The following is a 24251-nucleotide window of genomic DNA, read 5'->3' on the forward strand; positions in this document are numbered from 1 at the left end:
GCTGTCTGAAGCCACCCGGGTTGTGGTACTTTGTTATAGCAGCCCCCGGGGAAGGGACAAAGGGGCCCCGGACTCCCAAGCGGGGTTACCTTGTGCCGGTCAATAGCCTCTCCAGGCCTTGCTGAGCACCCTTCCAGTGAGGATAAAACCTAGTTCAGGGTGTTGTGAGGATTAAATGGAATAATGTACACAAGTCTGAAGCGGTTCAGTAAACAGCAGTGGAATCTGACTCCAGTGTGTTTAAATACAGTAATTCTTCAGAGCTGGGCTCCCCGGCTGCTCCGGGAGAGGGGACCGACGGCCCCATGTTATTTTTTATGGTTAATTTTGGAAATTCCAAGTTAACAATTAGGTTAAAACTTGATATTTCTGTAAGCTCTATTGAAAGCATCACAAGTTGTATATTCAACATTTTGAAGAAGAAGGGGGGAAAAATCCGTCGTATTTTTCACTCTGCGCGCACACAGATTACATGCTTGTACCAAATGAATGAACAGTTAGTTTATACCAGATGCCAGCCGACAGCCTGATGCCAACTGGAAATAAAGTTATGGATGTATATACACTCATATAAACTGATCTCTAACCTTGTATATAAAACCATATGTGTCTATCTCTTTATGCACATTGGATGCATAGATTACTCATCACAGATGCATACACATATATGTCTTCAACAGGTCCATCCAGCAAATATTTACTCAGTGTTCACTCTACGCAGGGTGTGTGTATGTAAATGTGCGTGCGCAGAGAGAGAGGAATATGTGTTTGTACATAAATAATATACACACATAGCTGATTCTACCAGAAGCCAACGAGATTCTGGATGCAGGCAGTGGGAGCCTTGCCACGGGAAGACGATATACTCCATACTCCCTGCCTGGGGGATGTGCCAAATTTGGAGGTGAACATAGCCACCCTGGGGAGTGAGGGGGCAGCGCGGGGCAGATGGCAGGTGAGGGAGGAAGGTCTCTGGCTCCCTCTAAGGAGAGCAGAGTTAGGATTAGAGTCACAAGCCCCTTTCAGGTCAATCACACCCGGGCTGTCTCTGTCTCCATCTAGTTGGGGACATGGGAGGAAGCACCTCTTGTGAAGCATCTGGGGTGCATGGCCCCTTGTTTCTGCCTTCTAGGCTGAGTGTCAGCTCCTGGATATAGGGGGACTGAATGGTCCCCAGCACCAGCCTCCACTTCAGAGGCCTCCCATGTGCTCCACAGGCCCCCACCTCCTCCCCGATGGCACTTCTCTTTAGGACAGGGCTGGGCCAGTGTGGCTGAGTTAGAGCTCACTGGGGGACAGGTTGGGGGAGAAGAAGCGGGTAGCCAGGAGGGCTGTGCTCTCGTCCTTCCTCTCATAACTAAGTGATTCATCCACCCCGTCTTCTCTGCTTGACTCCAAAGGGGGCTATTGGGTCCTGTGGGTGCTCTGCCCCCAGAGCCCAGTACAGGGCCTGCCCCCTGGGAGGCCCTTAATGAAATGCTGGGAACATGGAGGCTTAGAGGAGTGAAGGGGCTTGCCCTGGGGGCGTGGGCAGCCAGGCAGTGGAGCGAGGCCTGAGTGCGCACACCCGCCTCAGAGCAGACCCACTGCTTTACACAAGCGGCAAGTGGCTCACGGCCTGTCTGGGACTGGACCCACTCCACGTGCCACCGGCTTGCTGCGGCCTGGCCCACCACGACACGAGCGGCCCCTTGTCTGACTTGTTTGCACCTGAGCTCCAGGGCACCGAGCACACAAATGGGATGGCGGTCGGTGCTCTGCAGGTGTTCACTGAACAAGTGAATGACTCAGGGCCTCCAGTCAAGGACACTACTTCCCATAACAACTAGACATTTCTAAAAGGCCTGGAGCTGAAACAGTAATTGATTTTAGATACACGAGGGCAGTCTGGGGATGGAGATTATTTCCAGGTGAGGATGGGGAAAGGAGAGGAAGTGCTTTCTTTAAGGGTCTGGGAAGCTGACCACTCGCGCCTGAACACACTTTATCTCATTATGGGTAGCTGGCATGATTTCTATTTCACAGATGAGGAGGCTGAAGTTCAGAGAGGTAAAGCAACTTGCTCAAGGTCACACAGCCAGGATGTGGCAATGGTGGTCTGATTTAACTCCCATTCTGGGCCTCAGGGAAAAATCACTGCTGGTCTTGCTGTTGAACCCAGGCTGTAGTTACTGCCTGCCTGACCTCTCCCCTTTCTCTTCTTCTATGAGGATTTAGTTATTTTCCAGAGCCAAAAAGGATACACTTGGGGTATTCAAGCTTGGGATTCTTTTTTCTCTCTTCTGGTATGCCATTAGGAAGGATGCTGGTTCTGGCCTCTTCCAAGGGTTACACCAGAGGCAACATAGGCTTCTGGCGATGCGCCCCCTCCCCAAGAAGCCCACCTTTCTTTGTCCTCTCAGGAGAGTTCCCCTGATGTGAATGAGAGGGATGGTTTGTAGGGGTGGTCTCTAGTCCCGGCCAGCTGGCACAAAAGGAAATGGTTTGTGGATTTAGGTGTTGGATGAATGAATAAAGGAACTTAAAGCGAGTCCCTGGACACTAGGAACACAATCAGCATACACCTGTGGGCTGATGCAGGTGGATCGTGCTTCTGCCACAGGGATGGGGTGCAGATGTCCCCTGGGGGTGGTCCCTGGGGTTCACATCGGTGTGCCCCCCGCCCCTTCTAACCCCAGCCAAGAGTCCAGGCACACGGCCTGGTCAAGGACCCTTCCTATCCTAACAGAACCAGGCTGTTTGCCTAGATCCTGGCCACTAAGCTGGGGTTGTGGGGTTGGGGGACTGGGCTTTGTCACAACCACATCCCGCTAAGCTTTGAGGCTCAGGGACCTTGCATGTAAGTTGCTGGGTGCCCCTGGGCGAGTCACTTTAGCTCTCTGTTCGTTTCCTCATCTGCTCAATGAGGGTAGCACTGCCCACCTCCTGCTGTGAACTCTCCAGTAAAGCACTGAGCGCAGAGCCTGGCACCTGGGAAGCTCAGGAACAAACATTAGCTGTTATGACAACGATTAGCCTCATCAACAAAGCACCCATAAAGGGCGATTGGCGGGGCTGGTGCACAGAGGTGGGTGTCTAGTGTGTGTGTGTGAGAGGGATGTGTGTCACCCACGCCTCTGCTCTGGGGCTTCTGAGGCCGAGGGCAGACAGTGGAGGTGCCCACGGTCTCCTGCCTCGCCAAGCCCTCCAGCAGGAGCCCCTTCTGGCAGCACAGGCTGCCTCCTGCAATCTCTGTCCCTTGGGCTGGCCGCCTGTCCCTCCGCTGGCAAGGGCAAAGAGGAGGCCCGGCCAGGGGGCCCTGGTCCTGGGCGGCCTGCCCGAAGCCAGCCAAGGACTCTTTGTCCTGGGAGGGGCCCAATGCCTGGTTGCAGCTGCTCCTCCCGGGAGGGGCGGGAGGGGCCCCTCTGGTCTCTCAGCCCAGGGGTCAGCACCCAGAGGGGGGCCCAGCCCTGCAGACCCTCCTGGTCCCCCCAGGGCTGCTTCCTGCTCTTGTTTGTCCCTGAAACCTGAGAAAATGAGCCAAGTCCCCGGGAAAGGGGGCTCCAGCCGGGGGCCTGGTCCCCTTGACCCCAGTGACTTCTGGTTGGGGATGGGGTGAGTGGTTGTCCGTGCTCTTGAAGATGCTCTCCGTATGCCACCCTCCCACTCAGGCCACGGCCGGTTTTCCAGATTTCGTCTTTTCCCACACTCTTTCCTCGTGCTCCTTCACACACCCAGTTCTTCTTAAAGGGACTCTAAGAAGAACCAATTTTCTCTGAACAGAACAATGCCCTATTAATCTTTCGGGGGATTTGAACTTGGCAACGTTTCAGCCTTTGATTTAAATATCATTTTGGTAATGGGGCAATAAAAAGAAGTCTGACTCTTGGACAACACGGGGTTTCCAATACCTTCTGAGCATGAGACAATTTCAAATATAAAATTAAATCCAACTCCCTCCGCCCTCCTTCCCTCCCTCCCTCTCTCCCTCCCTCTTGCTTTCACTCACACAAAAGCTCACTTCCCACATACTTCATGGGGATATTTCAAGTTAAAGTTTTGTTTACCTTATAGAAAAGTTAATTAGTTCCTTTTGATCTCATAGGGAAAACCACACAGGAAATTTTTCTTCAGAAAGTGTACACACGAAGGCATGCTTTTCCCTCATAACCAGAGATATTCATTAAAACAATTCGTTTCGATTTTTAATTTAAAGAAAACATTTTACATTTTCCTTATTTATTATTAAGAAAGTCATTGTCCCCGGGGCAGAGCGTAAAGGGGGTCGGCTGTGGTGCTTTTGCTGTGTAAGCAGCCAGCGTTGGGCAGTTTATAATCTGCCCCTAGTTTGTTTTTCTACTTTGGATAACAAGAGACTTCTGCAGAGAGGCAAACCTTCAAACATGCCAAATTTCAGTCGCCAAAATATTAAAAATCCGGGGTTTGGGAGATTGAGACTGTATGGTTTAAATAAAGATATTTAGGTTCTGAAATATAAATATTCAAGATCCTGAAAAAACATATCATTGCATTAAAATCTGAAACAGGCAGTGGGTGAATCGAAGGGAGAAAATGTTTACTTTTTTGAGGTTTATCTAATGAAATATAATAAATAGTACATCATGCTCTCTCTCTCTCTCTCTCTCTCTTTTTTAACCTCTAGAGATATTTAAGCAATACCTGGATTTGTACAATAAGCTGCTTAGCAAAAGTCTAGAAAGAGAAACGCTTGGATTTTGAAAATGCGATTTTCAATCTTAAGCACATTTTCCACATCTTGTATTGTTACGGGATAAGGGATGCCGAGGACTCTGCAAATTGTGGAATTCATTTCCAGCACAGACCGAGCGAAAAAGGAATAGTATGGCTTCCTCGAGGTTGAAAGAACAAATTAAAAGATATTGCTGTCGGAGCAGCCAGAGGCTGGGGTCCCCATGACTGCAAGGCAAAAAAAAACAACAACAAAAAAACCCCAAAAACCAAAAAACAAAACAAAAAAAAAACCCAACTCATCTATAGATATGGTATGGACCAAATGCCCGGGGAAGAGATGTTTTTACAGAAGAAAAACCACAAAAACATAACAGCTCTAAAGAGTGGTGTTGACATCAGTATATAATTTTGAGGATATTTTTGGGTGCGTATCCCTTTCCTGCCCCTGACACAAATATTTGGAGATTGGGACTGTCATTGTTGATAAAAATTAAATTGATGCTGCATACAAAAGATATATAAAAACCATGTTAACATATGGAGCGACTTTGATGATGTTCTGTACAGTGAAAGTCTAAGAATCTGATGACATTTTATTGTCGCCCATTTGCATTTTCATCTGCACCAACCACTGCCTTCAAAAACAGAACTCTTAATATAGATTTCTTTATCAAAGACTTTCACCTGAAGATAAATTTTCTGGTTTAAATAAACCCTGCTTTCCGATTTTACTTTTTAATTTTTATTTGTAAACCGTGAAGGTGTGTGACGATCCACTTGTGAAAGTTAGAAAATTATGCATCTGTTTTGAAGAGGGCTTTAAAAACGCTGCCTGCTGCCCGGAGGAGCAGATTCCTGCAAATGAACAGCCCTAGGGAAGCCAGTTATTAATGCGAGTTTCCAAAGTCTTTCCGTTCAAGTGCAGCGTCCGAAAACCTTTTAAAAATCGCCCTTCTCTCACACCATTATTTTCATTTCCTCCCTGAGATAACTTTAATAATTTCTTCTGAAGAAATATTTATGCTTTCTAGCACTGGAAATGTTCTCTTCCTTTTTTTCCCTCCCTTTTCTTGCTTCCTCGAGGAAAACAGTTTAATGTAAAGTTCAAGGGGGAAGAGAGACTCATTTAACAAAAGGGCTGGAAACAGAAGCTGAGATGAATACCCAATTCCCTCTTTGGATTTGCCAAATAACAACGAAAAAATCAAATACTTCCCAGAAGACCACTGATGGGATTCCTCCCAAATAAATACGCATCTCTTCCTATTTTCGTCAAAACAAACAATTTTCTTTGTGGCTAGGACTTTTGGAGACTGGGGGGCCCGCACTCTTTCAGTGCCCTCCACTGGGAACCTTGAGATTTCAATATATATATCTCTATATAAAATATATAGGTATATAAAAATATATATATATAATTTTCCCCTTCCATGAATTCCCATAAAGTTGGCGTACTTTCTCTAGGGGAGCACGGGCTGGGATAGCATCGGGTCCCTGGGTCGACACTTCCTTGGCCTGAATGCAGGAGGAAAGGAGGTGAAGAGAGCTGAGAGAAAAACACGATCCTTACAGGAGAACACGTTGGCAGAGGGATAAAAAGAGCGAGACAAGTAAATATTTTTCTAGCGCGCTTCCAAGTTAAAACCAGCGAAGCTACCCAGTTTAAAGAAAGGGAAAACAAAATTCGTCCCTACCTTTGTCAGATGCAAAGTAATGGGGGGACTTGTTTCCAGAGTGGTTGGGACCTACACAGAGCTTCTTACCTTAAATCTATACATTTTGAGCAAAAACAGCTTGGAGCAATTCTTTCCAAACAGCCCCAAATGTTAACCATTCCATTCAAGATCAGGTTTCTCCTTCAGCCTAGACGGTGATATCAGTTGGATTTTCTTTTCTTTTCTCCCCCCCCTTCTTTTTTAAAAATATGGATTCTTATGTTTCCAATCCTCAAACATACTTTTTTCATCTTTGTTAACGCTCCTCTCGCTGCTGGATGGGGTGGGAGTGGTCAGGAGTCCTTCTCTTTGGGACAATTAGCCTCCCACTTGGTCATTTTTAATAAGTCTGAATGATTTGTCGTGGTCACTGAGTAGGGGCTCTCTCTCTCTCTCCCCTCCAATATTGTTGTAGATACGTAAAGTTTACGGCGTGCTGTAAATATGTCAGCTTTTGCCTGGGAGTCTGCTAATAAAGAACTTCGAGGTATTATTGATGGAAAAGAGAATGTTTTCAATAAGACTGGCCGGGGCTGAGGTTGGAGACATTCCACACCCAGCAGAGCGCAGGCGATGGAAAGGCCGGGGACCCCGGGCGCTGCGCTGGGCCTGCCCGCCTTTCTGGTTCTCGGCACCACCGTGTGAAACTTTTAAGAGCTCGGTCCTCTTTTCAATGGCCTTCCCGGCCATCAGTGACATAACCGAGCTTATCAGAGGATCACAAGACACCGCTTTCCCCCGCTCTGATCCCCTTTGGCTTTCTGAGCTCACCCCTGTTGATAGGAGACATAAAGAAATCCAAACTGTTCCATGGGAATCTCCCTTTTTCACTCTACGCGGCACCTTCGCAGTGCAAATTGGAATCGTTTCTCTTTCTTCCTTCTTTCATTTGCAGTTTAATTCTCCTGCTTTCCCCCCACCGCCCCCCCGGAAAAAAAAAAAAAGAAAAAAGAATTCGCAGAAAATTTGGTCTCTGGCCACCACGCGGCCCTGGTTTCTCCGTTGAAGTGGCTCGCTCTGGGTTTTTTATTTTTTATTTTTGTCACATCGCCCCACATGACAGTTTCATCTGGTGCTAATGTGGCCGTCACATGGGTCGGCCCTCAGAATTCCATGCTCATTTACCATTAATCAAATGCATCATTATGAATTGTGTATGCATTTTAGAGCAGACCCAAGCCCCGGCTCGATATGGAAGCGCTTTTTTTTTTTTCATTCATGTTCAGCAACAAAACTCACATCTGCTGTGAAGATTAATGGCGAGGCCAAAGCGGCATTCTTTGTGTTTGCCTAGCCCAGAAATCAACAGCCCTAAATTACAGGTTGGTAAGCTATGTCCAGGTAGCATTAGTTTTTCCGGATTATTATTATTATTGCTAATGGGGCACTCTAATCACCCCCAGCAAACTGAAGCTGGTAAGAGAGAGGCCAGAGTTTCAGCTTCCTAGGGGCCTGGGGTGGGGGTGGGTGTCTCCTTGAGACTGGGGGTTTTTTGTCTTAAATTGCATTTTGGTCAAAATGGGGACTGGCCTTCCTAATTTTGAAGAATTCGAAGTATTTGCAGGCTGAGCTGGGATGGGTGGGGGTGGGGACTGGGGACGGTGTTACCCCGCTGGACGCCTTCAGCAATTGTGAACTGTGCTTCCCTGGGACTCATTCCCCAGTTAGGGCTCTGTGGGAGCATTCTGAGTTCCGGAACCTTCCTTGGAGGGCCTGTCTCCTATCGGCTGATGGGGACATGGAGACTCCTGGATGTATAAAAAAGGGTTTTCGCTGGGAGTTTACAGTGATCAAAGTCTTTCCTGAGGTCGGGGACCATGTTTCAGGTAAAAGCCTTTTCCTGAGCTGTCACAATAGTTCCAGGAGATGGGACCTGCTGCCTGAGACCAGACCCCAGCCCTGACCCCTCTCTCCCTGCTAGGCTGGGGAGATGGATCTGACTTGAGGTCAGCTCACATTTTGATGTCTAATTGCCAGCAATCCCCAGCACAGATCGGGAACACGCAGAGAGATTGGCCTCCAGGAGCGAGAGAGGTGAGGTGCAGGGGGCTGTGCTGCTGGCTTCTTTTGTGGCACTGTTTTTTTTTTTTTTTTTTCTATTCTCCCCTCCAAGCAGACAGCTAGACAGCTGGGCCTGGATTTTGACTTGGTTGCCCCTCATAGGGTATAGGGACACTCTTGCCCCCAGGGAAAGGTCTCTGTTGTGAGGCCTTCCTGTGCTGTGCTGGGGCTCATGATATTAGTGAAGCCTGTTAAAAATAAACACCTTTTTAGAGTGTGCTGCTCGTGGTCTGCCCAAGCCCCTGGCTGGCGGGTCTCCAGGAGAGGCTGAGAGTCTTGAACTGCTTGGTGGGCTCCATGCCAGGGTGCTGGATTCGCTCATGTGGCCCCCTGGGCATATTTTGGGAACCGTCCTCCCTTAGAAGACTCTGTTCCCACCTGGAAGGTCTGGGCCGCTTCCCTGTAGGGGAGTGCAGAGGCACCAGAGCACAGATTTTCAACCCCTCTTCCTTCCTTCTCCTGGTTAGGGATGGTGTGTGTGTGTGTGTGCACAAAAGTTGGTGCAGAGCAACAGTAGATGGGCACTGGCTGAGCTGGATGGTGGCTGCCAGTGGAGGGTTCAGTGACGGGAGATGGTCCCTCCACACACGCAGTGTGTGAGCATGTGTATGGTAGTTGGGGTCTACCCGTGGTCCCCAGGCCAAGCCCCAGGCTCCATTTTTGTCATGCTGGGGCCTCTTTCCCAGTGGAGAAGTGCCTCTAGTGCTGATGTCAACGAGGCTGAGGCTGCGATCAGGAATGGGCAGCTCAAGGCTGGCAGGTGTGACCTCAGAGGGAAGGATCAGTTGGGGATGGTGGGCACTGTTTTCCCTCCCACTCCCATGACCTTTAGGGCTGAGAATGAGGCAGTAGCGTCCAGGCTCTGAGCCCGGGCTTCCGAAGGGCTTTGAAGAAGCCTGTGGGACAGGGCTTTGGGGGTGCCGTCAGCTACTCTGGCTGGGTCTGGGCTTAGTCTCAGAATGACTGGGGATTTCACCGAGTGGCAAAGTCCACTCCAGGGCCACGGCTTCTTGGGGACCCTCTTCCTAGGGCTATTCAAGCCTATAACAGCCCTGGGAGCAGGACTCTGGTGCTCAGAATGGTTGTTAATCCATTTAAGGTCACCCAGAGGGGCACCTGGGTGGCTTAGTAGATGAGTGTCTGCCTTTGGCTCAGGTCCTGGGATCGAGTCTTGCATCAGACTCCTTGCAAGGAGCCTACTTCTCCCCCTGCCCATGTCTCTGCTTCTCTCTCTATGTCTCTCATGAATAAATTAATAAAATCTTAAAAAAAAAAAAAGTCACCCAGAACCCAGGTCTTTCCAGGTCTGAACCCTGAGCCCAACCTATGCCAGTGACGCCCCACAATGTCATTAAAGCTGAAAAATGCAGGGTCTTGAGCTTCTGAAGTAGATTTTCTTCGAGACTTAAGGAATAGTCTAATTAAAATACTTACAAACAGGCCGAGGTCTGGTCCTGCTTCGAGCAGCTCTCTGGGGCTTCCAGGCAAATAGCTCTGGTTCCATTGATATTGGTTTTAAAAAATTAGAATTTGGGTCACTTTGGTTTGAGGCTCAGTAAGTCAACGTGGCTTGTCTGGCTTTTGTCTGCTACCTTGTTTGCCTCAAGGATGTAGAAGGGTTTCGGTTTATAAAGCATGTGCAGACGTGGCTGTCCGCTGGTGGTGATGTTCTTTCTCTCTGTTTCTGGTCCTTTTTTAGAGAAGCTGGTGAGTCTGGTCTTCTCCATCTTGGGGCCAGTCATTTAAATGGGCCTGGACCAGGACAATGCCACATAGAAAACTGCCACTGGTGAGTAGAGGTGATAGGTAAACGGATATTATTTGATAGATATTATTTGACGTGGAGAGACGCTCACTAGCTCACTAAGTTTGACACCTGAAACTCATTTTAAATTACAAAAGTAACACATACACCTGGTAAGAAACGGAAACCTGACAGAAGTATTTTTAAAGTCCATGAAATGGATTAATATTTGCACAGCGCTTAGAAGAACAGCGCCTGGCACGTACTAAACACTTCGGAAGTGCTTACTAAATAAAAATATGTGACATTCGAAGTAACTTTCTCTCCCATCCTAGATCTGCAGTCTCCCTCTCTGGAAGCAACCAAGCGAATGGTTTCTCGGATATCCTTCCAGAAATTTTGTGTGCTTGGGTAAGCGTGTGGGCACACACAATCATTTTTAGGCAGTAAAGTGAAAAGAGTAGGTTACAAAGCAGCTTCCAACAGGACGATCCCATTTTTAAAACAATCAGGTCAACAAACAAACAAACAAACAAACGTGCATAGAAAATAATCTGGAAAAAAAAAAGAAAATAATCTGGAATCATGTACACCAAAGTAGTAACAGCAGTTATCTCTAAAAGGCGGGATCATGAGTGGGTTTTCGTTTTCTTTTTGTCTCCTTTTGCTCATGCTGTTTATAATTCTAAAAATGAATGAAAGGGAGCGTGCACACATAAGCGAGGGGGTGAATACGTGGACCTTGGTCCTCTGGTGTAAATGTGTTCTCTGAGGGCTAACGTCCTGGCGGGGGGCCCGGGACTCCCATCACGGGGTCTGCACAGACCACCTCCCATTTGTTGCCTGGGACCTGCCACTCCGTTGCTGATTTGCATTTGGCTCTGCCGGGTGGCTCCAGGACTCCTTGCGGGGGCCCCCTGGACGGGGGATCCAGCCAGGATAAAGTTTCCAGGGCTGTGCTACACACACTTTCTAGCTTTCCCTATTGTTTCTTTTGCTCCCTCCATAGCCCTCCACCGTTGTGGGGAAGAAAACTTCCCTCTGCTGGCCTGGGCCTGGGGTGGGGGTGGGGGGCTGACCTCCCCAGCAGGGAATGAGGGTGAGAGCCATTTGAAGTGAATCTGCTTAGGTGTTCATTCGGGGAGCCCAAGTCCCATGACCTGGGTCCTTGGAACCTGTCGGGGGGGCCCCCTCTGGATGTGCCTGTGACACACAGAGAGGCAGGCCAGCCCGCCTCGCTGACTTTCCCGCCTGACTTGATTGAAGCCTTGTCTGAGTCCTGCAGTGGCCAGTGGAGCAGGAGTCCTGGGGGTGGGTCCTGACTGTTTCTGACTCTGAACACAGTTCTGGAGTCAAGTAGACTCGGGCCATGAACCTGGTACTGTTGTTTACCGGCCGAGGCACCTGGGGCACGTGAGTTTGTCTTTCTGAGCCTCGAATTCCTCATCTCTAAAATGGGAGCAAATAGTGGCACCTTCCTCATGGTGATGGCATATCTTCATTCTCAACTCTTGCCTTCAATACAGATTTTTCTGAGCGCCTCCTGGGGGCCAAGTCCCTCACCTGACCCTGTGTGGGGTCAGACGTGTAAACCTCTACATAGGACACCAGATAGAACAAAAGACATGCTTTCCAGGGGTAAAAGCATGGGGGAAGCAGGGGAGGTGTCTCGACGGGTGGACAGGAAGGCCGATATGGTGGGGCTTGCAGTTGGGGAGGAGACCCTAGCAGTGTCCACAGCCCTTCCACGGATAGGACTTCACATATTTCTCACAAAGGCCTTAGAATCTGACTTTTGCTGAGGGCAACGTTAAATTAAACTTATTTTTCAGCCAGGTTGAGTTGGATATTCAGCAGAGTGGAATGTGCTGGACAATAGTGAACAATACTCAGAGTCCAATCTGTCCGGCCTCCTCTGCTCTCATCCTGGGAAACTGGTTGCCCGTTTAGCTGTGAGGCAGGGAGAGCTTGAAAGCCACCCCAAACCCAGCTTTCCCCAGGAGACTTCCCTTCCACTCCTCTGCTGCTGCTGTCTACAGGGCTGGAAAGGACAAGATCTTCAGACAGACCAGCCTCCAACCCTGACTCTGCCATGTGCATGCTGGAGATCTTGGGCAAGCCTCAGTGTCCTTGTCAGGAAAATGGGCACAGTGGCCACACCCACCTTGCCAAGCTGCTGTGAGCATTCCAGATGGTATAACGCACCCACATAATGCCTAGCACATGCCAGGACGTCTGAGGCAGGGCTGGGTCCTCTGCCAGTGGGGCCCCGTGTCTGGACTCAAGAAATTCTTCCCCTTATTACAAAGCCACACACCAGGACCTAGCTCATCTGGGGCCCACGTGAACCCTGGGGCTCTGAGATATTTCATCCCTCTATTTGGCTTTCGTCTTCCTGACCCTGGCTCAGTGTCCCCACCCACCTGCCACCCTGCCAGGCCCCCAATGGGCAGAGAAATTGGGAACCTGGCAGAGCCGAGGGAGAAGGAAGTTGCAAGGTAGAGGTCAGGAGAGAGAAGGGATGTACCCAGGATGCTGCGACGGGATCTTCCGGGGGACGGGGGGACGGGGCCAACTGCAAAACCTGCCCTGGTGCTCTCCTTCCCCCAGCGCTTCCCAAATCAAGAAGGCAAAGAAGGGTTTGGCTTTATTTTCCTCCCTCCTCTCATCTGTAAAATTGAGACATTACAGTTCCAAAATGGGCTTTGAGCCTGTAGAAATTAATCCGGTCTGGCAGGAGGTCTGCAAATAAACATATTGTTTCGATTGGTGTTGACATTTGGATTGTGAGAAGGTTTGAAAATGTAACTGTAGTTGGGATTTTCCAGCCCATCCAAGTTTTTCCGTGGAGGGGCTCAACAAGCCTTAGCTGGTGGCTGGGTGAGAGCCCTCTTGAAACCCGTGTCGGGCACTGGCTGAGGCCGAAGCGCCCCGGCTCGGAGCCTGTGCCCCAGGGGACAACCTGCGCTCTTGCATGGGTGCTTGGGTGCGGTAAGCACTTTGGGATGCAAAGCCTCTGGGGGTGAGTGACCTCTCCAGGAGTGACCTAAAAGACTTAGAGCACCTACCATGTGCCAGCACCTTCTATGCGCAAACTCATTTCGTCCTCCGGCCAGGGCTGCAGTGCAGGATTACCCCCATTTTACAGATGGGGCCTCTGGAGGAACTGAGAGGTTAGGTGACTTGCCCAAACCACACAGAAAAAAAGTGAAGGCTCGAACTCAGCCTATTCTGACTCCCGACGGCTTGCCCTATATCACCTACTTTCTGCCAGGAACTTTCCAGAAGGTCATCTCACCAGTAGAATGGCTCTCTACCCTCAGGAAAGGGCTGAGCCTGGACTGAGGGAAACCTAAGTTGGCAGAGTGTTTGGTCATCAAGACAGCTGGTTCCATCCCATTTCTAGACCCCCGTGGAGGGAAGCCCCCCTTTACCCTCTAGCCACTGTGGAAGCAGGTGGCATTCCCACTTCCCCCCTTCACTGCACAGGAGCTCATCCTTCAATGGCCTCTGAGCCTCCCTGCCTCGCCTCCCACTCAGCTCCAGCCTCCCCACTCATGCCCAGGAGGTAAGCGGTCTGGTTTCCCATGCACGGGGATCTGAGAAAGCCACCTAGTCAGGGAACAGGGACACACGGCTTCCAACCACGAACTCAGGCTGCTGGCCCGATGTCGGCACCGTATTTTTAGGCTTGGTGATTTCTGTACCTGCTGGCTTCTGTGCGTCCCAGGCCTCTCTCTCTGCCTCCTAGCTTCGGCATTGCAAAGATCCCTCTGCAGTGGCTCACTGCTTCTGTCTCCCTCCCAAAGCTCTGGGTCTGTCCCTGCAGAGCAGGACATGGCGGGAAAGCTCACCATCGGGAGCCTCTCATGTGTTGGTAGTGCCGACTGGCCAGCCTCCAGCCATTTCTTAAGTCCATGCCCTCGCCTGCCTCCCCAGGGGTATTTCCTCAGGCACGGATGGCAGTCCTCAAGGGCGGGGCCTTGATGTCACCTGGGATGAAGGTCTTCTGGTACCCACCACCCCGCCTCCATACCTTTTGCTGCTTGGGGTGACCAGGAGTGGGGGTTGCAAGATGAGGACCCGGGTCCAGCCCCATCGCCTGGGCTTCGTGGTGAGGTGAGCCCATGCCAGGAAGATGCCTCCTCAGGGGCAGCCTTCCTCACCGACTTCTCTGCTCCCTCCCCCTCTGGGTGGGGAGTGAGAGGGGACCTCCTGGGGGAAGGACTCACCTCATTTGTTCCCACAGACAAGGGAAGTCTCTAGCACACAACCTTGAGGCTGAGAGAGGCCTCCTCTTTGTACCTTGCCACACCCTTGTCTCTGGCGCTGCCCCCCAGCCCCCATTTGGTCTGACTCCTCAGTACCCTCCTTCTCACATTCAAAGGCTGGAAACCATGACCAGAAGTTTGGGGGCATTGCGTTTGGCCTGACACTGTTCTGGGAGCTAATGTTTGGGCTTGGATCCCTTCTGAATGTTATGTTTTTTGTTTGTTGGCTGGCTTTGCCTTCAGGAGGTGTGAACCTTCGACTGGGTTTGAGTTTCTGGAAACCAGGAAGGTTTGTGTTCATTTCAAGGTTCAGAAAATCACTGTGGTTTTGGGTCACGGTTGGGTTTGATTTGCGTGCTTGATGGCAGCGGAGGCCCGGGGGCTCTGAGCTAGGCCTGAGCAGGGGTCCCCGTGGGATCGGAGTGACAGACACTTGGGGTGTCCCCTGGGAGGGGCTGGTCCTGGGCCAAGCCCACAGGGCGAGTGGCTGAGGTGGAAGGGAGGGGCATGGCACTGGTTCTGGGGAAGTGGAGACAGAGAATTCACTTTCCCTCAAACTTCTTATCACAGAGCATGCCTGGATATGATTTTCGGGGACACAGGAGAGGGGGTTTGTGGGGAAAGCTTGCAGCGAGAGCCAGGAGGAGAGTGGGACGGCCCCAGACACTGTGGTGGGAGGGAGCAGCCAGGTATCTGCACACGCCTGCTGGGTGACTCGGGGCAGCTCTTCAACTTCTCTGAACTCCTTTCCTCATGCCTTTTCCTAAGGTGGTTTTCAGATTAAAGAGGATAATATTTGTAGAAACTCATGGGGGAGGTCAGAATATATTAGGCCTCGTGAGCTCTACAAAGACAGGGCTATGCCTCATTAATCATGTTCTTCCCAAGTTAGCGGAGCGCTTGGCCCTCACGCTCATTCAATGAGCCCTTCTCGAAGCCAGATGGGAACTGGCCGCTCGGTTATTACTGTCAGTTTTAACAGCAAGTCTGTTTCCCTGATTGGAGGTTGGAGCTGGAGTCCTGAACTGCCCTGACTTGCTCTGGAAGGAGCGCTTCTCTCTGGGCACAGCGGTCTTCCTACAATGGACACGAGCCTTTGGTCACCTCCCAAGGGTGTTCCCCGTTCTCGCCAAGGCCTGTCACCTCCTGCCTCCAAGCTGACTTAATCCATTTCCATCCTCCAAGGGCTGGAAGAGTCTTTCTTTGCTAGTCACAAGGAGTTCCCAAAGTGTTTGGGTTTTCAGATTTTGGATCAGCTGGAGGCTGAGGCCCCTTGGTAGAGCGCCCACATGTCCCGGGTTTCCAGCTATAGTCTAAAATCTTCAGGGTCATTGTCCCTGTGAGTGTCAGCCTAATAGCCTTGAATTTTGGTCTGTAAATAATAATACCGGACTCCACTTACCGACTTTCTTGTTCTGGGCCCTTACTTAATCCTCCCCCATGTCCTGGAAGGTGGCATTATAGTACTATCCCCATTTTATAGACCAGGAAAGTGAGGCTCAGAGAGGTCAAGTCCCCAAGGTCCCTAGTGGCCGAGCTGGGACCCAAAGCCAGGTCTCTGGCCCCCTGGTAAACTGTCCTAGTGCACAGGTCGCAACGAAGGCGAGGACCCCTGAGCCTCTGAGGAGTTGGTCTGTGAACCCAGATCTCCAAGGAACCCTTCCCCATCTGGAACAGGGAGGGTGAGGACCCCCCTCCCCAACTTCCTCCCCCAAGGCGGCAAGCGGTCTCCAGCCTTGGAAGACGTAAATGGCTGGCGGCTTTGCCGGGCTGGGCCGTCACAGCCTGTTCAGGGGGGCAGGCGGTCCTGAAAGGTGAACTGTTAGGAGCAGAAGGCCTGGGGCCGTGTCCAGGCTGCCTGCCCGCCACCCCGCACCGATTAAGTCGCCCGGCCCCGCTCAATCCCCGGGTCTGTTTTGCCACCCAAACCGCGGACCTCAGGACGACAGCCACACGCCCTCCGCCCTCCGCCCCTCACCTTCCTCCTCCCGGGCTGGCAGAGGAGAACCCGGGGCTCGGTCAATGCCCCAGTGTTCCGCCGGCGTCGCCCACGTCAGGGTTACTTTGCCTTCTTCAAATAGGATCTGCTGCTCCCCCCGCCCCCAGGGGGGCTTTACAGGCCCCGGGCCGGCTGGGGTGGGAGCACAGAAGGCCTTTTGTGGCTGACCTGCGAAGGCCCTGGCATCTTTGAAGATGATAAACAACCACTTGAGGAGAGAGTCACGTTTGCAGACGGAAGGACACAATTTAACTTGTCAAAAAACATTTGGGTTTCCTTTCTCACCGGGTTGGGGTGGGAGCAAATGATGCAGCAAGATTTCTGTCCCCTTTCTCCACGCTCTTCTAGATTTCTTCTGCAGCTTCCCTGTTCCTTTTGCCCACCCAGCCACCCACTCAGCAGTGCACGAGGTGTCCCCCACCCTGAGTCTGCCGTCAAGTAGCTCTTGAAATGTGCCCGTGTCTCTCTGTTCCAGGCTCTCCGTTGCAACGAGCCTGGTGCCTGGGCTCTGGGTTTCTACTGCTGCCCGCCTTGGAGCCTCATGGGATGACTTTGGTCAATGCCAGGCTGACCCCATTGGCCTGAGTTACCTCACCGACCATCTCCCCCTCCGCCCCCCTCTGATTTTCTGCTCTGGCCATGCTGGCCTCCTTCCGGGCAGGTTTCTGGCTTAGCGCCTTTGCAAGCACTGTTCCTTCTGCCTGGAATGCTCTTCCCTCAAAACCCCAGAAGGATCCCTCATCTCCTCTAGTTTTTCCAGAAGTTACCTTCTCAGTGAGACCTTGTCTGTCTACCTCATTTCAAATAGCAGCCCCTTCCTCCAACATTCCCCATTCCCCCTGTCGCCACTGTAGGCTTGATTTTTCTCCATCACCTTGATCTGACCAGAGGTGGATTTTCCATGAAACTGGTGGTGCTTATACCTCAGAGCCCTGCACTAGCAGCTTCCAAGGCCCTGACCAAAATTGATATTTATAATTCTTCATTCTTAAGGAGTCTGCCCTTTCCCCCAAACTGTATAAGCTTTAGGCCCCACAAAAGCCCAGATCTGCCTGCCTCTGACCTGTTTTAATTTTTTTTATTATGTCTCTCCCTCTGCCATTAAAATACAAACTCCACGAGGGCAGAAGTTTTTATCTTAAAAAAATTTTTTTTAAAAACTGTTTTACCTCCAGGATGTAGAATAGTGGCCACACACAGAAGGAGCTCCAGAAATGTTGCTGTCTGGTTGTATGTCAGCTCAGGTTCATATGTCATTCAGGGCCTCATATTTCTTTTAGGATTGAGACCAGCCTCCTGGGGCACCTGGGTGGCTCAGTGGTTGTGAGTGCCTTTGACTCAGGATGTGATCCCAGGGTCCCGGGATCGAGTCCTGCATGGAGGCTCCCTGCATGGAGCCTGTTTTTCCCTCTGCCTATGTCTCTGCCTCTCTCTCTCTCTCTGTCTGTCTCTCATGAATAAATAAATAAAATATTTTAAAAAATTAAAAAAAGAAAAAAGACCAATCTCCTAACAACACTCTCAAGGCTCTGCCCTCTATCTGCTCCCAAATGTGCTAAGATTCTGACTCAGGGCCTTTGCACAGGCTGCCTTCCTTCCTCCTGCATTGAGGCTCTTCCTCTCCTCTTGGCCTCCTTGTTCTTCCTTCAGGTCTTGAATGCTGGTCATGTGTCCCCGGCGCAGTGGGGCTCTGGGGTCACGTGGCCTCTTGCACCTTGGAGTTTCTCTTGCTAGCATTGTCGTCACAGTCACACGCCATCTGTGCCATTGCTGGTTTAGGATTACAGTCCTTCCAGGACCATGCTGGTCTTGGGAGCTGCCATCTTCCCAGTGCAATGTCTGCCATGTGGTCCTTTTCACTGACTCCCTAAATAGCTGATGTGGGAAAGAGCAAAATAAAATCCAGTTGGGGAAAGATGGGAATCAGGCAGTTAATTATCAAAATAAGCAAAATCTCATTAAATCTATGGCGTATCAGAACTGAAAGAGATGGTCCAGTCTGTAACTCATAGACCAGGTGCCCTCACATCCTGGGGGTTCTATGGAGTGTCCTACAGGTTGTTGCTGCATACATGTAAGTGGGTGTGCATGTGCATGAGAGTGGGCATGTGTGTGCACACGTATATGCAGGTGTGCATGTGCATATGTATGCAACTCTAGGCTCAGGTATGTATGTGCAGGTGTGCATGCAAGTGTTGGGGGTGGGGGGCAGGAAGGTGAAAAAACTGGCAAATAGACGGATGTCAGACACATTCCTACTTCAAACAGAGTCATTCTGCTTTTATCCATTTGTATATTGAACTTTGGCTTCTGCTTTTGTTTGAAAAGAAAGCCAAAAAAAATTAAATTAAAAAAAAGAGAAGAAATAAGCTCTCTGGGGGGCCTGGCGGGCTCAGTCGGTAGAACATGCGGCTCTTTTATTTATTTATTTTTTTTAAAGATTTTATCCATTTATTCATGAGAAACACAGAAAGAGAGGCAGAGACATAGGCAGAGGGAGAAGCAGTATCCCTGCGGGGAACCTGTTGCGGGACTCGATCTCAGGACCCCGGGATCCTGAGCTGATCAGGATGAGCTGAGCTTAAGGCACACACTCAACCACTGAGCCACCCAAGTGCCCAGAACATGTGACTCTTTTTTTTTTTTTAAAGACTTTATTTATTCATGAGAGACACACAGAGAGAGAAAGAGAGGCAGAGACACAGACAGAGGAAGAAGCAGGCTCCACGCAGGGAGCCTTATGTGGGACTTGATCCCGGGATACGGGGATCACACCCTGAGCTGAAGGCAGACGCTCAAGCACTGAACCACCTAGGCTTCCCAGAACATGTGACTCTTGATATTGGGATGATGAGTTCAAGCCCTATGTAGAGCTTACTTAAAAAAAAACAATTTTGGGGATCCTTGGGTGGCTCAGCAGTTTAGCGCCTGCCTTCAGCCCAGGGCATGATCCTGGAGTCCCGGGATCAAGTCCCACGTTGGGCTCCCTGCATGGAGCCTGCTTCTCCCTCTGCCTGTAATCTGCCTCTCTCTCTCATGAATAAATAAAGAAAATCTTAAAATAAAAAAACAATTTTTAAAAACAATAAGCTAAAATAAAATAAAATAGAATAAAATAAAAAAAGTTTCTAACCAAAATCAAATTTGGAAGTACTGGTCTGATCACACCCATCCTTCCTGTTTTACAGGTGGGTAAACGAGGCCCAGAGAAGTAGAAGCACTTGCTCAAGAGCACAGAATGAATGAGCAACAAGCCCAAGGACTATTCCCTGATGTTCAGCCCACTCTTCCTGACTTGGGCAGAGCTTTGCATCATTTCATCTGTGACCAGGTGGCCAAGCACCTGGACGTCCTGAAGCTCATGGAAAAGCTCCAGGGATCATGGAGCTTTAATCCCATCATGTGAATCAGGAATCATTTTAGCTGCGGAAGATATGACTCCCCAGATGCACGCAGTAAAAATCACGATGCTGAGCACAAGTGCTCAGGGGGAAATCCCGACACAGAACACTAACCTGCCTTTGAGTTTTTCAGTTGATATTATTGTCTGAGGTGCTTCTAGCAAACCTATAGCAACAGGCACCAAAGGTTTAGAAAAATTTATGGGGGCAAAACTGAAAAGGGAACTAATTCTGTCCATTAGTTTCATGGTGTCTGTTTATGTGTGTGAATATGAAAAAGATTAAGAGAATTATTTCTCATATACTTTGATGCTGGAACAAATGCCTCCAGCCAATGGGGTCTTGGGGGGGGGGGGGGAAGAACCATTGTTTTTCATCCTATAAAAATAAATTTTTATTTGTTCTCTGATTACAAAAATAATAGGTACACTCAAAGAAGTAGAACACTATAGAAATATGCACAACTTAGAGAGGGAAGGTGTTTCAATATTGTTCTCCCCCCAAGCAGACTCAGTTAATACTGACTTGTTTTCAGACCTACTAAGTGAGTGCCAGGCACCGGGAGGGCAACAGTGAACAAACACAGATGTCATCTGTGATCATCCGGGACTCATAGTTGAGTGCAGAAGAGATATGAAATCATCACACAACTGTAAAAATTCAACTGTGTTTTGCATTTAAAAGGAGACATACGAAGGCACGAAATTGGGAAAGAGACCTTGATGAGAAGGCTTGGGAAAGCTTTGTAGAAGGAGTCACAGTGGAGTCTGGGACCTGTTAAGTATGTGAAGATAGGAGGAAAGAGTGATCAAGGAAGAAGAAATGTCTATGCAAAGGCCCTGTGGCAGGAGGGAGAAAAATCAGTGTTGTCAGAGTGACTGGTTCATGGAGAGGCAGCAGAGGCATCTGGGGGGGTCTGTGAAGATCATGGCCGAGACTTTGTCCTAACAGTAAAGGAAGCCATACTCTTTTAAATAAAATTGAGTGTGACCAAATTTGCACCTGCTATCAATTCTTTCTCATCGTGTCTTGGTGCACGTGTGCATCCACTCGTGTTTTGGCAGGGTGACTTGGGGAAGCGAAATATTTTACTGGCTCAGGTGGACAGCTTGATCTAGGGCCTCAAACAGCAGCCCCAGTTTCTCTCCATCTCTCAGCCTTGTCCTCTGTCCCGCTGGCCATTTCCGGGCACCTACAGCCCCAGGTACTTACACACCCTCTTCCCACCTGCATCAGTGTGAAAAACAGGGCCTGCCGGTGGGTACCAACCCCTGAGCCAATCACCCATTAGAGGAATGTGATGCTCTGGTCAGGCCCAAGTCACGTGTCCCGGGGGGCGGGGCTCGGAAGCAAGTGTGCAGAGGAGCACCCAGCCCAGCAAGGACCGCATCCCTGTGATCGAAGTCGGAGGAGGGTTATTTCTGGGATTAGGGGGTAGGATTGACTGAGGGGGCACAGGGCATCTTCCGGGAGAGCTGGAAATGTTCTATATCTTGACTTGGGGGTACCTACACAGGTGTGTATGTACCCAAGCACCTGTTGAATTGACACTTGAAGATGTACACTTCACTGTAAGGTATCCCGACATTTTATGTATTTTATTTTTAAAAAGATTTTATTTATTTGAGAGAGAGTGAGCGTGTGCGAGAGCATGAGCGGGAGAAGAGGCAGAGAGAGAGAGAGAGAGAGAGAAGCAGACTTCCTGCTGATCAGGGAGCCTGATGTGGGGCTCGATCTGGAAATTCTGGGATCACGACCTCAGCCGAAGGCAGACGCTTCACCGACTGGGCCACCCAGGCGCCCCATATCCCAAGATTTTAAAAGTACCCGGTGGAGCACGCGGAAGAGGGTGTTCCCGGAGAGAAAAACAGGACCCTGTTACCAAAAGAAGGGTGAACGGACGTTCCCTATATCAATATATACGTATGTACAGATAACACACAGATGACTTTTAACGTAGTGTGGACACCACAGTACCCCCTCTTATGTCATAGTTTTTGCTTGACGAATCTAGGGGGTCTTCCTACGATGACTACCACTTTATGCCATAGATTTCATTTCAGAAGACCTTTATTAGGCAGATGAGCTTAGCTCTTCAGCACTGCTTGCAGGAAGGGGCACCCCAGAATCTTGCTGGGGACTAGCGCCCTGAAACAACCCATTGTCTGCAGAGGGCTGGCACTTGCATGGTGGAAGACCTTAGGCTTTGCTTGCAAGTTGGCTTTGGCCCCCCCAGAACTGGGCCCTTTTCTCTCCTCTGGGAGTGCTTGCCTCTCCCCTTGGACTCTCCTCTTTTGCCTCTCTCCAGTGTGCCCTGCTAAAGGGAGTACATTCTCACTCATGCTAGGTTGGAAATGACTGGTAGCTTCTAGAGTGCCTCTTTGTGCAGCAAGACACCTGGTTTTCTCTTTACAGCTAGAACAGTGATACTGCTAAAAGAGGCTCTCCCAAAATACAGGGGAATGGTTGGAAATAGGACTCTGGCTCCAGGTACCGGGACTGAAGTCTCATCCTACTGTTGGCTACCTGTGGTCCCTTGGGCATCTTATGACCTCGCTGCACCTTGCTTTCTCCTCTTCTCTGGAGAGGATAGCAGCAGAGAGGGTTAGAGTGCCTGACACACAGTAGGAGCTTTATACGTGTTGGTTGCTACAGGATGGTGCTGCCAGCCGCCCTTGGGAGTGCGTGGGAAGTAGAAGGGGGTGTTCCCAGCTGGGGACAGAGGGGTCCCCTCTCCTCTGGTTCTGGCCCACCTTGGTGTCCTCTTTTTCAATCCTCTGTCTGGTTTCCTCTGCTTTTATTCTTTCTTCCTAGGGCATCTTTTCCTTGCAAGGAAGGGACAGCTTTGGGCTTTCCCGGGGAGGCTGCAGGAGGCTGCCCTAGTGTGATGGCCTGAGGGCCTGAGCTCAGGAGTACCTGAGGAGAGATGCCCCAGGTGTCCCCTCTGTTACCCTGTGGCCGGCCAGCTGTCCCCACTTCTGTTTCTGTTCTTCTGACTCAGGAGGCCCCCTGCCTGTCAGCATAACTGGTGAAGAGAACTCAGGCCTTGAAATCAGAGAGATGTGAGTTCAGACGGGGAAGGAAGGTGCTTTGCTTCTGAGGGGCTCTGTTTCCTTGGTGGGGAGAGGAGGCCCACACCGTGCCCGGCAGGGTTGGGGGCGTTAAATGAGGTCACGTCTATGTGGCCGGCACACGTAGGCCTTCACGTTTAGTGTGGGCTTGGTCTTTCTCTTCAGCCTGACTGATGAGATTTACTTGGCGGCCATGTTTGGGGTGTGTGGTCCAATTTACTGGGAGACAAGGTAGGGGGCGTATCCGTTTGCTTGGGCTTTCAAACCAGACACCAGGGCTAGGTAGCTTAAACAACAGAAATTAGTTTTCTCACGGTTTTGGCAGGGTGGGTTTCTTCTGATCTCTCCGTGGCTTGCAGACGGCCGTCTTCACACATGGTCTTCCCTCTGTGCTTGCTGCGTCCTGCCTGCCTCATGTAAGGCCCACCCAGTAGGGCCTCATGTTACCTTGCCTGTCCCCTGAAAGACAGGTCTCCACATACAGTCACATTCCGATGTATGGGGGTTAGGACTTCAACAGATGACTTTTGCAGAGACGTAGTACTGCCCACTACGGAGACCTTGGACCAAAGCAGCTCCCCTGTCCCTCCCTCAGCATCCTGTCTCCTTGCTCTAGGCCTTGGAGGGTTTTGAGCTTCCAGAGTTCCCTCTCTTGTGCTCGCTTGGGCAGCGCACACACTAAAATTGGAAAGACACAGAGGAGATTGGCATGGCCCCTGCATAGGGATGACATGCAAATTCATGAAGTTTTCCATATTTAAAGACGAATTTCCCTCTCCAAGTAGGCTTATCGCTAGGGCAGAGGCTCCTCTTACTGGCTAGCTTGTAGGTAAGAGCAGAGCTTAGCCAAAGCCACTGGGATGGGCAGCAGGGAGGACGGCGACCCAGGAAGGAAGGTCACCGGCCGGGGCAGGTGCCTGGCTGTTGCAGAAGCCACCCATGCTCCTGGGGTGGTAGCAGCACCTGGGCTAGTCCTGGGCTGATCCCGGGCCCAGCCATTTCCTATAGGGTCTCTGTAAACCTGACTCTGCCACGTTACAGGCTTCCAGATGCCAGTCCATTCCCCACTTGCTAGGCTGCCAGGCCTGGGTGTGGGGCATCGGGGAGGAGATGGGCAGACCGTATTTAGTGAGACGGGCAGACTGGCAGTCATCCCCACAGAGCAGGGTGGGATGGCATGAGTTTGAAGCTAATCTCATTAGCAGCCACATCCTGCATCTCCCGAGGCTCTTCCCCGCCCCCGCGGCCCACAGCTCAATGCCCACTCCTGGGCAGAAGGCAGATGAAGCATGAGCAC

At 50.4% G+C, this 24251-nt stretch overlaps 1 non-coding gene across 1 annotated transcript; it reads left to right on the forward strand.

The window, feature by feature from the left end:
• Nucleotides 1-23608: 23608 nt before the first annotated feature.
• LOC112924381 (U6 spliceosomal RNA) lies at nucleotides 23609-23715 on the forward strand. Its single transcript, XR_003235861.1, has one exon. It is a non-coding gene; the product is annotated as a U6 spliceosomal RNA (small nuclear RNA).
• Nucleotides 23716-24251: the final 536 nt, after the last annotated feature.

Source organism: Vulpes vulpes, chromosome 5 (genome assembly GCF_048418805.1).
Source record: "Vulpes vulpes isolate BD-2025 chromosome 5, VulVul3, whole genome shotgun sequence".
Classification (NCBI taxonomy): Eukaryota; Metazoa; Chordata; class Mammalia; order Carnivora; family Canidae; genus Vulpes; species Vulpes vulpes.